Source organism: Amphiprion ocellaris, chromosome 17 (genome assembly GCF_022539595.1).
Source record: "Amphiprion ocellaris isolate individual 3 ecotype Okinawa chromosome 17, ASM2253959v1, whole genome shotgun sequence".
In the NCBI taxonomy this organism is placed as follows: Eukaryota; Metazoa; Chordata; class Actinopteri; family Pomacentridae; genus Amphiprion; species Amphiprion ocellaris.
This window is the reverse complement of record NC_072782.1, coordinates 30,576,647-30,591,011: the sequence shown is the minus strand read 5'-3', so window position 1 is coordinate 30,591,011 and position 14,365 is coordinate 30,576,647. Positions and strand designations below refer to the sequence as shown.

General features: G+C 37.0%; 1 protein-coding gene across 1 annotated transcript in view; it reads left to right on the top strand.

The window, feature by feature from the left end:
• Positions 1–6,871: 6,871 nt before the first annotated feature.
• The window catches only part of LOC111585486 (ras-related protein Rab-27B-like), a 78,049-nt gene continuing 70,555 nt past the window's right edge, over positions 6,872–14,365 (top strand). The window contains exon 1 of the mRNA XM_055019423.1: positions 6,872–7,007. The gene's annotated coding sequence lies outside the window, so the exon portion shown is untranslated. The remainder of the gene's footprint in view (positions 7,008–14,365) is intronic.

Below are 14,365 nucleotides of genomic sequence, written 5' to 3'. Positions count from 1 at the left end.
TTCCGGTGGTCGTGGTTAGAAGAGAAAGATACGAACGGCGAGTTCTTGTCTGAATATATCAGGAAATTAGACAAACCAGGTACGTTTTTTTAAATTTTACAAAAATAGATATCAATATATTGATAGTTTACTGTGTCTTAAGGTTCCTGTCTTAATGATATTATAATATAATCCTTATAGTAGATTAGTGACACATCTAGACTAGAGTATGAAATGATTAATATATGAAATATGGGGTACTAAACTACTGAATAGTTTACATTACTGAACATGTTAACAGGAATGTTTCCGCATTTTTATTAACATTTTCACAGTTTTGTGCTATTCTTTTAATGAGGGAAGGGGGTTATGAAATTCTGGGTTTGGCCCTTCGGGGAAGTTCTGCCGAAATTTTTTTTCAGGTCAAGACTTAGAATATTTTTTTCTTTTTTTTTGAGTGAATATTATCTGTGCATGTTTTAGAAAAGAAAGATACGAACGACGATTTCTTGTCTGAATATATCAGGATATTAGACAAACTAGGAACTTTTTTTTTTATTTTACAGAAATAGATAGACCTCAATTTTTTCATTTTTTTTGAGTGAATAGATATCATTTGTGCATGCTTTTGATAAGATAGACTCCATTGAAGATCTATATTGTTTGGTCATTTTTAAATTTTTATCTTCATTGAATATTGCGTGGTCATTTTAATTTTTTATATATATTCTTATTGTTAATAAAGACTATAATGCTATGTTAATTTAATTGTAACAATGACACTATTATAATTTATTATTCGGCACTCGCATAAGGCTGCCTTTGGCAGCCTCTTGGAGCACGTTCGGCGCTCACTTGGCAAAGTTGCTTAGAAAAAAAATTTTCAGGGTTTTTTGCCAACAGCCACTTTCATCTCTACATTTAAACCTGTGCATTTTGACTATTTTATACATTTAAAAAGTCTGTTACAATACATTTTTTGTACAAATGCAAGAATTAGTGCAATATTATTATTTTTCTATATGTATTTATTTGGTAGGGACAGTGCACATTAATGAATGCCTGTTTATACAACAATGGACATAAATATGCCAGATTATAGCAACAATTCTAATTTACATCCACAGTCGATAGGTAAAAAGAAATAAAGACATAACAGTGATACATAGGACAATAAGTCACAATAAAAGCACAGTGCAAAAAGTACACAAAGAAAACATAACAGTGAAACGTACAATAAAACATAGGACAATAGGTCGCAATAAACGGACATTACAAAGAATGTAGAACAATCTTGTGCAAAATCATTAGTTTCCTCTTCAGGAGGAATCTGAAAGATCTCAGTTACTGCATCTGTCACGGGGTGCGAGGAGTCAGAGAACCCAGGCGCAGACACAGATAGTGGCCGACAAGAGGTTCAGGGGAAAAAGGTTTTTATTTTAACAAAACAGGAACTAAATCGGTCACCGTACTCACCAACACAAAGATTACAAAAACGGAAGTCTGCAAAACAAACTAAGCGAAGAGGGATACTCACAAAAATGGGGGAACTGAACGGAAGGGGAAAACAGAGTCCAAAAACTGAGTCCAAAAGCTGAGTCCAAAAAGCAGAGTCCAAAAAGCAGAGTCCAAAAAGCAGAGTCCAGGTGGGAACAGAGTCCATGAAAGCATGTGGGTTACTGAAACTCAGAGGGCAACAGAATCTCAAAGGGAATGTGAATCTATGATCCGGCAGGGAGTGAAAGAACGGGCAGAGCTTAAATAGGTGCAGGAGAGGTGGAGAACAGGTGAATAGTGTGAACTGATTGCTGCAGCTGAAACTCATTGTAGCAATCAGAAAACAGAGTGCAGGCAGGAGAAGCAGGTGAAGCAGGAGGGAGAGAGACAGGGAGAGAGAGAGACACATGAGGGAGAGGTGACAGACAGAGCCAAAGAGACAGGACAAAACAGAAACAGATCAGGACCCAAGGGAGAAAGGAGGAAAAATGGGGAAAAGGAGGAAGAAAGGCAGAGGCTGGAGCAGGATCATAACAGCATCTGAAAGAATCTGTACAATATCATCTTATCTCATGTCGTCATGTCATGTCATGTCATCTAATCTCATTTTATTTTATCTAATCTCATTTTATGTCCTGCCATCTTGTCTTATCTCATTTGATTATCTTTTGTCTTATTTTATATCATCTCATCTTTTTATCTACTTTCAATTCATCTTATCTTAGCTGATCTTAGCTCATTTAATCTAATGCCATCTTTTTTAATCTCTTCTCATCTCATTTCATTTCATCGCATCTTATCTTGTCTCATTTTATTATCTCTTATTTTATGTCATCTTATCTTGTTTTATCTCATCTCATTTCATCTTATCTTACTCTATCTTATCTCATTTAGTCTCATCGCATCCAATTTTATCTCATCTTATCTCTTCTTATTTTATGTCATCTCTTCATATCTTCTCTCATCTTATTTTATCCCATCTTGTCTCATCTCATTTTATTTCAACTCATCTCATTTCATCATATCTTATCTGACCTAGTCTTATTTCATCTTCTTTCATTTCATCTAATATCATCATATTTTATCTTATTTCATCCCATCTTATCTCATTATTTCTTGTCTCATCTCATTTCATCTTATTTTATCTCAACTCATCTTAGTCATCCCATTTTGTCTTGTCTCAGCTCATAATCTCATGTCATCTTATTTCAACCCATCTCATCCAATTTTATCCCCTCTCATCTTCTCTCATCTACTCTCTTCTTGTCTTAGCTTATTTTATATCATCTCATTTAATCTCATCTTATTTTATGCAATCGCGTCATATTTTATCTTATCTCATCTCCTTGTTTCTTATCTTCTTCATCCCATCTTATCTCACATAATCTCATCTCATCTTATTTCAACTCATCTCATCTTAGTTTATTTCATCTCATTTCATCTTACCTTAGCTTATCTTTTCTCATATCCTCTCATCATCTCTTATCTTATTTTGTCTCATCTCATTTCATCTCTGTAGCAGAATCTAATATAATAACTTAATAGGTTCTGAATTTAGTCTCGCTGTCTATTCAAAGTTTTGGTTATTTTTGCCTTTAGAGTAAGATTTTGTTGCAGTAGATGTGGATTGATTTTTATCTTGAAGCCTTGGAGCAGGTTTAAAGTCTATTTTCAAGTTTTTTTGCCTCCATTTGTAGATTTTCAGTTTGGTTTCAGCTTCTATGTCATACCTGTATTTCACCAGCAGGTGTCCTCTTTCGCTCAGGTTTAATTTTTTCCCACTTACTTTCCTGTTCTGCAGCATCTGTTTATTTGTGAATATATGCTCAAAAACATCACTTTTCATGAAATCTAACAGATTCTGAATTAATAGCATGATGAGAAATAACAGTGAAAATTGAAGGTTTTTATCTTTAACAGTTCCTAAGATATTCTTGTTCAAACAGCCTCAAATATCAATGTGTGAAACTAAATTTATTGAGGAAAGTATTTGATACATCACACTAAAATTTAATGAACACCATTTTAAATATCTTGGGTTTGTGATATAGAAGTTTCAAGGAAATCAGAGATAGTTGAGCAGAAGATTCCTGATGATGTGAGATGGAATAACCCTTATGTATTCACATTTTTGACAGCTTTTCAAATTCTTTTTATTTTATTTTTTACTTTTTGTTCACTGTCTTTCTTTGTCTTCTGCTCTTTGACTCAGATTTAACTGCAGGCCCTGACACAACACTCTCTGTACTTCCTGACTAATTAAAAGGAGAAACATGACAAGCCGAATCACGTCTCCATGGCAACAGCTCGCGGCGGTAAAAGTCTGATCCTGAACGTGGCTCGACATCAGCACACACACATGATCGCAAGAAGACACTCAGTCGTATCAAACACACTCACAAACAGCACAAAGCTACACACCACACTGCATCAACTGTATTCATATAAGCCTGCTAAAAAAGATGTGTATGTTTGCGCAGGAGTCGAGCATGTTTGCAGAGGCACCTGGTATCCATGACGACCAGGATGCAGCCAATAAGACTGAACCGAAACAGAAGGTATAGTAAGTGTCTATTAAGATTGCATAGAAACAGTAAAATCAGTCAAACACACTAAGAAAAGACATAAATAAAATAACAAAATGCTCAAAAATACAAGTACAATCAACATGTTCTCAATAGTTCTGTGTTCTGTGGCCTCTGATTGTTGGTAAAGACAAAAATATGTGAAAATTGGCACAAATATATCAGTTTTTTTTCCATTTAAAGGTCAATAATTCCCTTAAACAGCTGGACAATGCAGTTTTTAACAATAATAATTAGTGAGCTTTTTGGAGATTATTTTCTGCTGCGGATGCATAAATGTTTGGTGCTTTTTCAGGAGCAGGATGTTGTACAGTGGTTTAAGTCAAAATAATGTTTGTGGCAGTAGTAGAAGAAGTAATCAGATGCTTTACTTTAGCAAAAGTACCCATAGAGGGATGTAAAATACTCTTTTACGAGTAAAAGTACTGCACTGAAAAATCCAGTAGTAGGAGGAAAACGTAGTTTTTTTATTCAAATAAATGTGCTTTTTTTCAGTGCTGGTTAAACGTACTGCAGGAACGTCACCCAGAGCACTTTTAAAGACATTTTCAAGTGAAAATCTTTTTTTTTCCTTGTTTAAATGTTTATATTGTGTTTTTTATTGTGTTTTTTTTACATGCTAGAAATCATATAATGAGTAAAATAACTTGTCAGCATCATTACATAGCGTTTCCAACTAACTAATCCTGTCCTCCTGCAGAATGATGCTTTCTGTGTCATTATTTGTCTTCAAAATATGTTTATAATTCCAACATGCATGACCTGAACAACCTTTTATTGTGTGATATAAAGAAATCTTTCAGGGTTTGAGGAGAGACGAAGATAAGCTGAGAAGCAGAAAATAGAGAAACAAGGATTAATTTGCATTTTTTTGCATTCTAAAGAGGGAAAAGAGTTAAATTCAAATCATTTTAAGGCATAAACGGATTATATGTAGTTTATTTTGGGGGTTTAATTAATACCAGAGAAGGCATTTTAATGAGGAATAATAGAGGCTTTGGGTACACAGATGAATTTATGATTCTGTTCAGATCATTGGACTCATTTTACAGCAAGAAAAACACGTTTGTCATATTTATATTTAAATTTTTATACATTTTATTTATCCAAATTGAGGATAGAGTAGGTTAATAGTGTACAAATGTGTAATTTTGTGCTGCAAAAATGAAAAAAATGATTAAATGATTGCTTTTCTGCCTTTTTGTCTGTATTATTTTGCAAGTTGAAGCCCTAAACTGCAAGATTTTCAGTCCCTTTTGGGCAGTTTTGAACCAAACTTGATGAACAACCTCACCCTGTTGTGTTTTCTTTTGTAAACTACTTTATGTTTTTATTTTTATTACAGCATTTTGACACCGATTTATATTGCAAAAGGGTTACATTTTGAGGATGCAATGACAAGAACAGGAATCAGCAGATGTGTTTTTATGAGTATTAAGAGTTTAAGAGGTCGGACATTTATTTAAAACACACCTGGTTTCTGTATCAGTGTGTTTTCACCAAATTTAATCTGTCAGAATGGGTCCAAGGTTATTTCCTGTTACGGTGTTTGTTACCATCAGGCAGTGACAGGAAATGAAGCTGTTTCCTAGCAACCTGTTTCTAGCAAAGGGGTCTTCAGAGATTTATCTTTGGATCCCGTTACTCACGTTGTCATCTTTTTTTTTTTTTTTTTAAGTCACTTTAATGTCATTTCCATGCAGACTTGCAGCGTTCTGCTCTCAGCCTAAGATGATGTGTTTTTTTTGTATAAATGATTCAGCTGCAGCCACTGTGGGATTTTTAAACTAAAAGCGTCCTTTTATGTTCCTGCAGCACCCAGTTTAATATATTTTATTGCTATTTTTATTTATTTTCTTTTTAATTTAATCATGCAAAAATATCAATGGAGTAATTTGCTGAGTTTCCACCTGTTGAACGTTTAGCCCAAAGTGAATGAAATAGTAAACTGATGGCTTTAGGACCACGAGGAGGCTCTCTGTTTAGACTGAGTATTTGCTGTACTCCACCGTGGTGCCTTCATGTACTATAGGAATTATCCATATCTACATTTTTCATGTGTGTAATTTTGGCAAAATGTGAATTTTCAATAAAAACAAACCTCTAGTTTAGTTTGACATATTTCTACACTTGCTATCTTCAGAATGAAACTTTCTGTATGCATTAAAGGCTGATGATGATATGTTCATTTAAGGTTTATTTATTTATTCTTATATGATGACAGCACGTTGCTCTACAGTCCAGTAAATCTATCTATAAATTTAAAAATGCATTATGTCATACCGCATTATGGCAATTTCTCGCCAATACTAGAGAGAAATTCAAGCTAGCTAGTACCACATTAAGCTTATTTAGCAAAACATTATTAGCTTCATCTGAAGCCAGCTAGTTATTCATTTATTGTCAGTGGTATTTAAATTCATGAAAAAAATAATGTCAAATCAACAGTGATGTTTAGTTGACACTAGCTAAGAATTTCAAGCTAGCTAGTACCACATTTTTACACCAAAAATGTTGAAAACATGGACATCAGAAGTTTAACTGTGAAAATGTATTTATATTTTTCCACATTTTCAAACTTTAAAACGGTTCAGTTTGACCCGCAGGATAACACGAGGGTGAAATCATCCCATCTAGGGGTCTGCTGGTTGAGAGCTGAAAAATCCAACTTTTCCCGGAGTCCCTGAAGGCTTCCCCAGCGTCAGTTCTCCACCCCTCGAGGAAACCGAGCGACATCCATCAGACTCGGCGGACTCCCGGAGCTCCTCTGCCGCCGTCCTCAGCTCCGCACCGAGCCCCGGCCAGCCCCGGTGATCCCCGCCGCGGACTCCCTCCTCGATCCGGACCGCGGGAGCGATGCGACGCCTGGGAGGAGGAGGAGGAGACGAACCGCAGCAGACACCTGAGAGCAGCATCTGAGTTAGTTTCTGCAGCGTCAAAGAAGAGGTGAGAGTCGGATACGAGGGCGTGCACGTCAATCCTGCAGCCTCGCTTTGTGTGTTTGTTTGTTGTTTGCCGGTGGTCGTGCCCCGGCTACTTGTCGTGTCCGGCGGCGGCAGCAGGCAGGCGGGCGGGCGGCGGGATGAGTCATCCCGGCGCAGGGCTGCTGGAGTCTGCAGCCTCCAGCCCGCTATCAGCCGCTGCACATGCAAACAGCTGCGTTTAGGCAAACTCGCTGCGTGCACGGTGCTTGTGCGTGCGTGCGTGCGTGCGTGCGTGTGTGTGTGTGTGGAAACAGTGTAGGCGTGCGTGTGCGTGCACGACACTTCACCTGGCTGGAGTTTTCTAGAGATTAAGAGTCAGGAATGATGGAGAATTTGGGTTTTTAAAGCGTGTTTTGGTTTCCAGCTGCAGATCTAATGAGCTTCAAGTTTGTGGCAACAGTTTGCTTTTGAGCTTTTGAGCGTGTGAGTGGTCCGTGCACGAAGCCACACGAGTGGGGTTTTCACAGTTTGTCACCCAGAATCAGTACTGTTGTATGATAAGATAATATAGAGCTTTATTTATCCTGAAGGAGGTTCTTGTGCCACATACACTATATTGCCAAAAGTATTGGCTCACCCATCCAAATAATCAGAATCAGGTGTTCCAGTCATTTTTTGAAAATAAAAAAGTGACTGAGCTGAAATAGGACGAGAAATTGCAAACAATAAGTAATACTGCCAGTGATTTAGGATAATATGGCACCTGAAAATTGAAATATTGCACCAGAAAACTATACTATTGTACATAAAAAGTGAAATATTGCACATTAAAAATGACATGAAATTGAAATTTTGCACATGATAAAGTAATATTGCTCCTGAAAACTGAAATAATGTACCTAAAAACTTACATGTTGCAATTGAAAACTTAAATATTGCACCTGAAAAATGAAATATTGCACATGAAATTTAAATATTACACCTGAAAACTGAATATTACACGTGAAATTGAATCTGAAAAATGAAATATAGGACATTACATTGACATATTGTATGTGAAAATTAAATATGGCACCAGAAAACTAGAATATTGCACATTAAAAATGAAATATTACACATGATGAAATATTGAATCTGAAAATGGAGCTACTGCACCTGTTACCTGAAATATTGAATGTAAAAAAACTGAAATACTGCAATTGAAAACTTAAATATTGCACCAGAAAAATTAAATAATGACAATGAAATTTAAATATTACACCTGAAAAATGAAATATAGGACAGTACATTGACATTTTGTACATAAAAATGAAATGTGGGACACAATACTGAAACTGCTGCACAAACTATTTTACTTTTTCAGACGATATTGTTCAGATTTCAGTGTCCAGTTTTTCAGCTGTCATTCCTGCAGAAAGTGGATTATATGTTAGTTCTGCAGTTTGATGGTAGAAATGAAAACCTCCTCAGTCTTACAGCTGATGTGACACCAGTGTGGCATTCAGGGGATTGCAGATACAGTCCATAAAAATGATTAGTTTCTTCACCATCTTCCACCAAAGACTCCACTCTGATGATAGAAACAGTTTTCCTGAGGAGCTTGTTGAGTCTGTTAGTATTAGAAGACGACTGATATGGAGTGATTAAACATCTGCAGCCTGGTTCTACTGGATGGACGTCGTGTTTCTTTACTATGACTGGAGTGAAAACCATTTTCTGACAAAGTTCTAGCAGTTTCAGGTGTTTTGCATTCAAGGTTTCTGTAGTTTTCTCATGAGTTCTTTGAAGTATGTGTGACTCAACTTGTGTTTCCTGCTTTTAAAACACATACGAACACACAGATAGACTCCTACGGCTCATTAAAGCATTAAAATGTGTGCTACAAGTTCAGTCCAGTGGTCCGTTGTAGACTTGCTGTGCAGGTTGAGTTGTGCTATAAAGCTGCAAAGTATGTGTTAAGTGTTTACCACATTTGTTGGGTCTTCAGATTTAATTCTCCCTCTCAGGTTTATTCTTCTGGTGTAGATTCTATTTAAATATTTCTTTGCATCAAACGCACCAAATGCAGCCACTATGACATATGAACCTCGCTTTTTGTTGATTTTTCTAGCAGTGCTCATATCTTAAACCATTTCCTTCCTTTTATACAGCAGATTCTGCAGATTTCCTTAGCGTTGTACAGATTTTTCTCACTGGTTGATGTATCAGTGCTGGTGTAAATGTGTAAACGTACTTGTATGAACCGATCAGGATCCAGAAGCAAGAAAAGAAAGTTGCAAAAAATCAGTTTTCACGCTTGAAGCTGGGATGGAAAAGTTGACGTATCGATAAAAACTAAGCGTGACTGCAGTGAAAACGCAGTTTCAAAATAAATCATGTCACATGTGAAACTTCTGCTGGAGATGAATCAAAAGTTCTGACTGAAAACATGAAACAAACTTAACGCCACATTTTCCACTTGGTTTTTAGTCGGTTGAGGTTTGAACCCTTTTATGCTTAAGTGCTTCAAAGACTCTGGATTGTAGATGTAGTGATGCAAATATTTTCTCTTTTTTTGCTGGTTTTCTGGAACTTTTTGTTCAACATTGAGCATTTAACCTGGATTAAACTAGATTGTGGAACTTCTGTTAGATCCAAGTATTTAAACAATGCAGAAAACGTCCATCAGACCCACTAAAACCTCTGTATTCTTCAGTATTTTGGAGTTTTAAATCTGGTTTCCTGTGCTGTAGCATCTAAAGTGTTGTATTTTACATTGGTGTTTTGTGTCTTTCTTTGATATTTAAGAAGTTTTGTTGACGTATTTATTCATTTTTCCATATTATGAAGTGAAATAAGCAGGTATGTTGACCCTAAAGGAGTTTCCAGTCTATCTTTTAACCTGCTATGTCACCATGGTAACTGATGCTGTACAGCTAACCTGCTCTATAAACGCTTATGTTCAGAGTTTGGGATCTAAATTGGCTCTAAGAAGCGTCTTCCTTTAGCCAGGAGAGGTTTTATCTGCAAACCTGTTGATCAGTATGCTGCTAATCCCTCTGCATGAAGCCGTTGTATGCATTGTGTTGCCATGGGAACCCACACGGGTTCACTCTAGTGATGCAGAAATCGCATAAATATGTTTTAAAGTCTGTTTGACAGCGCTGGTATTGCAGCTGATCTGAGTCTTGATCAGTGTTTTATTACTCATTACAGTGGCATTAATTTCACTGATTTGGTCAAAAACTGGCGATAAAAGATAAAAAAAAGTGTGATTACCAGGTACTGTTCATTATGGGACCATGTCAGAGCTAAATGTGCTTGTTGAGAATAATTTTTAACCAGTAAAGTTTACCAATTTTAAAGTGCAGCTGCAGTGAGAGTCCCTGAGCAGTCACTGAAATAAATATGCTACTTAAACAATTAACAATTTCCTACCAGTATTCCTCTAGTACATCATTTTGCAGCAGCAGTACCTTATAAATGTAAATATTATTCATAATTTTTCATCATAACAACCTGTCCTTTCGACTGATGGCTTGCGATTGGTGTATTTTGTGCAGAAAAAGAGTGAAATGATGCTTTAAACATGACTAGCTTAACCTAAAGTCAGCTAGTTAGCCTTTTAGACTGAAAATACTTTGTTTTTACTACTGGTCAGCTAGCTGTTGTGTTAATATATTAGATGATATTGTACATAACTTATCAGAGTAAACTTGTTTCTTCATCAGTCCACAGGTTCTTGATGAGTTTCAGTCAGGACTTTGGGGAGACCAGTCTAAAACCTTCATTCTAGCCTGATTGAACCATTGCTTTACCATTTTTTTTACTCGATGTCTTGTTGAAACATCCAGCTGTGTCCAAGATCAACCTTCTGCTGTTGGTTTTAGGTTTTCCTGAAGAATGTGGAGGTGATCCTCCTTCTTCATTATTCCATTTACTTTGTGTAAAGCTCCAGTTTTACAGAGCATGATACTGCCACCACCATGCTTGGTGGTAGGTTTGTTGTTCTTGGGGTTCAAAAAAGATCCTCCCAAGACAGTCCTAAAAAAGTCTAAAACCAAGACCAAAATCAAACCTAAACCAGTCCAAAAAATGATCAGAATCAGTCAGAAAACCTTCTGAAATGAGTCCTAAAAAAGGTGGAAACCAGTACAAAATCAGAGACGAAAACCAAACCTAAACTACTCCTAAAATAAAGACCAAGACCCACCCAAGACAGTCTGAAACCAGTCCTCATCCAGGACCAGATCCAGAGTAAAATAAATCCTAAACCAACTTTAAATCACAGCCAAAACCAGGAGAACCAAGACTGAAACCAAACATAAACCAGTCCCAGGAAAGTCCAGAACCAGTCCAACATCCAGTCTGAAACCAGTCCAGAAGCACTTCTAGAAAGCCCCAGAGCATGATGCTGCCACCAACCTCTCCTCCGAACATATTTCTGCTCAGTTTTTGTTCCATCTGACCACAGAACTTTCCTCCAGAAGGCCTTTTCTTTGTCATTTAACAATTTTCTACCAGCATTCCTCTTGTGCATCACTTTGTAGTGCCTAATAAATACAAATTTTATTCATAGCTTTCCATCATAACAACCTGTTCTTTCGAGTGATAGCATGTGATTGTTGCAATTTGTGCAGAAAAAGAGTGAAATGATGCTTTAAACTCCTCGTTTTATAGGATTACACTCGGAAACTGATGAAGAAAACCTGTTTAACAAAGAAAGTTGATCAGCACCATCATGAAACCTGTTATCTGTGATGGGTTTTAGGTTTTGTTGAGCCGGCTAACACCACGAAAGCCTGAATTTGTTGAACTTTGTACTAAATCTCTCCAGTACCACCATTAAAAAAATGTCCAATTTTCAGAATTTAGACATTAACTTGGTACCAAAGTATTGGTTTTGATGACATCTTTAATGCAAAGCTACTATCTGCATCTGTTAAAGCTACAGAAATAATCATTTGTTTATGAATTATATCAGAAGTAGATGCTGTTTGTACTGGATCTCATCTAGTCTTCTTCATTTTCTGCAATAAACTGTTGTTTTTCCTGACATTTATACTCTTCGTATATATAAATTAAGCAACCAATAATGTTCAGGAAGAAGTAGATTAATCAAAAAATGAAAGGTGTTTTATATTTGCATGTTACCATTAAAAATAAGCAATTTTGCTGCAGAAACTCAATTTTCTGTATCGTCTGACCATATGTGAAAATTGCAATACTGGTAGAAAATTGCTCCACTGTGACAAAACAAAATGACTCAACTCGACTGCTCTTATTGCTTGTTTTAAATCCTCTGCAAACTGTCAGGTGAATGAAAAATCATATTTCAGGGACGCATGACGAGCTCCTCCTGCCACGCTGACATTAATGAGCGTCTTTCCTTCGTCCCGTTGGCCGACTCACAACATTTGTTGACTCATAAATCAGTTTGTAAACAAAGATGGAAGCCGCCGAGGTAATTAGTGGAAGCAGCCTTTATTGGTTTGGTAATGCAGTCTCCGTCCCCCGAGCTGCCGGCAGCTTTATTGTTTTGCGTCTCCATTATCAATCCGAGTTGATTCCTCTCTGATGGACTCATAATGGAAATAACAGATTACATTTGGCTCTTGGGGTTGTTATCTCTGCTGGTGTTTGATGTGCAAACTAAAGGCCTCAGCTTCATCACAATAGCTATTCATTTGTTCAGTAGAAAGACAAATTAATCATCAAAAAATGAAGGAAAAGCCAAGAGAGAGATGTGAAATACTTGATGCTGCATTCAGGTTCTGACAGGTTTACCGTAAATATGAGCTACTGACATTGAAGAAGTGTTCAGATCAGGTTTTTAGTGTCCCAACAACCAGTATACAATAATGTCTGGGAACTCTTGTACACTTAAACTTGAGTAATATTTCCATCTCAGACATTTCCAGTGTTATATTATTTAGAGCCTGGGCAAGAAAAATCAGTTTCAGTGTTCATTAGACACCTGATAATTGCTGTAAGACAGACTTTTGTGAACCTGTCCTTGTCTAGGAAGATATTTAACATAGACGACGAAAAGTTTATTAAAGTTAGTTAACTTAGGTTTAAAGTGTGCATTCTAAACTGTAAGTATAGTTAAGTGAATATTGAATCATAAAACATGACGAGGACAGCAATGAGTCACAGGAATGACTGGGATGTGGAGGCATCAAAGACAATTCAGAACAAATGCATTAGGAGTCCGGATATTGTTAGAATCCTACAGGGATGTCAATACCGAGGTTATGTTCTATACCACATCCAGAGTGTGATTAAAACCAGCATCGTTTGCAGCAGCAACATTAAAAGTCCCAGAAGGTGAAAATCCATTTTTATTGTGTTTTTCGTATGTTTTATAAACTTGGAGGCGTAAAATAAAAGCTTGAGAATATAAAGTTGTTTGCAACTGCAGTTTCTCTAGATGATCTTCCAGCTTTACGCGCCAATAAGATTTGGATCTAGTTTCTACGTAGAAACTGGGTAACCCAATAGTTGTCAAGCTAAAGATTTGCAGAACCCTTGTTCTTTCATTTCCGGGTATGCCTGACATAAATTTTGTCATCCACCTAATTTGCAAGTATTCGTGGGGACTGTCCCCATGCCGACCTTAGGGCCAGTTCATGGTTTCCACATCCACTGCCCGATAAGCCAAATCTGTTCATAGGACAACAAGACTGCATCGTTCTGCGCTGACAGTTGTGTTGCAGTTTTTACAGGATACAGCGTTTACTTAGAGATTGGACTGTAGCACCGTGTCATCGAATATCCTTAAGGTGTGCTGAGCACATTGGGCGAACATAGCACAGGATATCTGGAGATTTTAGAACTTTCACCATGTCGGGGCTCTGTAGATAGAAACAGTCCAAAAATCTGACTTCTACTTCAATTACAACTCTGTTACTGATGAATTATAAAGGTGTGGATGACCTTGAATCTCCCCTTATGGTCTCTCCATATACCAAATATTTGTTTAAAGCAACAGTTGTTTCCCAGCGAGCTTGTAGTGCCAACAGTTGGCACAGTCAGCCAGTTCTGCAGAACATAATGTTCTTGCTGGACCTCATTACAATTCTGCTATAGGGGAGAAAATGCCTGTTTGTGTTTCTTTAAACGAATCAAGTTGTTATAGAGGGGGCTAAGTGGAGGATGCGGCTTTGGCGTTTACTCAAAATAGTGACTGTGGAGCGTTTTGGTGGAAATTTGCATCCAGGGAGACAAGCACTGTCATTAAAATGAATAATTCACCAGTAAAAACAAGCAGACCGGCCATACTGCACGATCCAAATCCTTCTGCAAAACTTAAAAATGTCAGTGTCGTAGGTTCCCGTCTTTACGAAAACAAGATAACACACAGATAGCAAAAGGAAGGACAAAGCTGATGGAAATAAT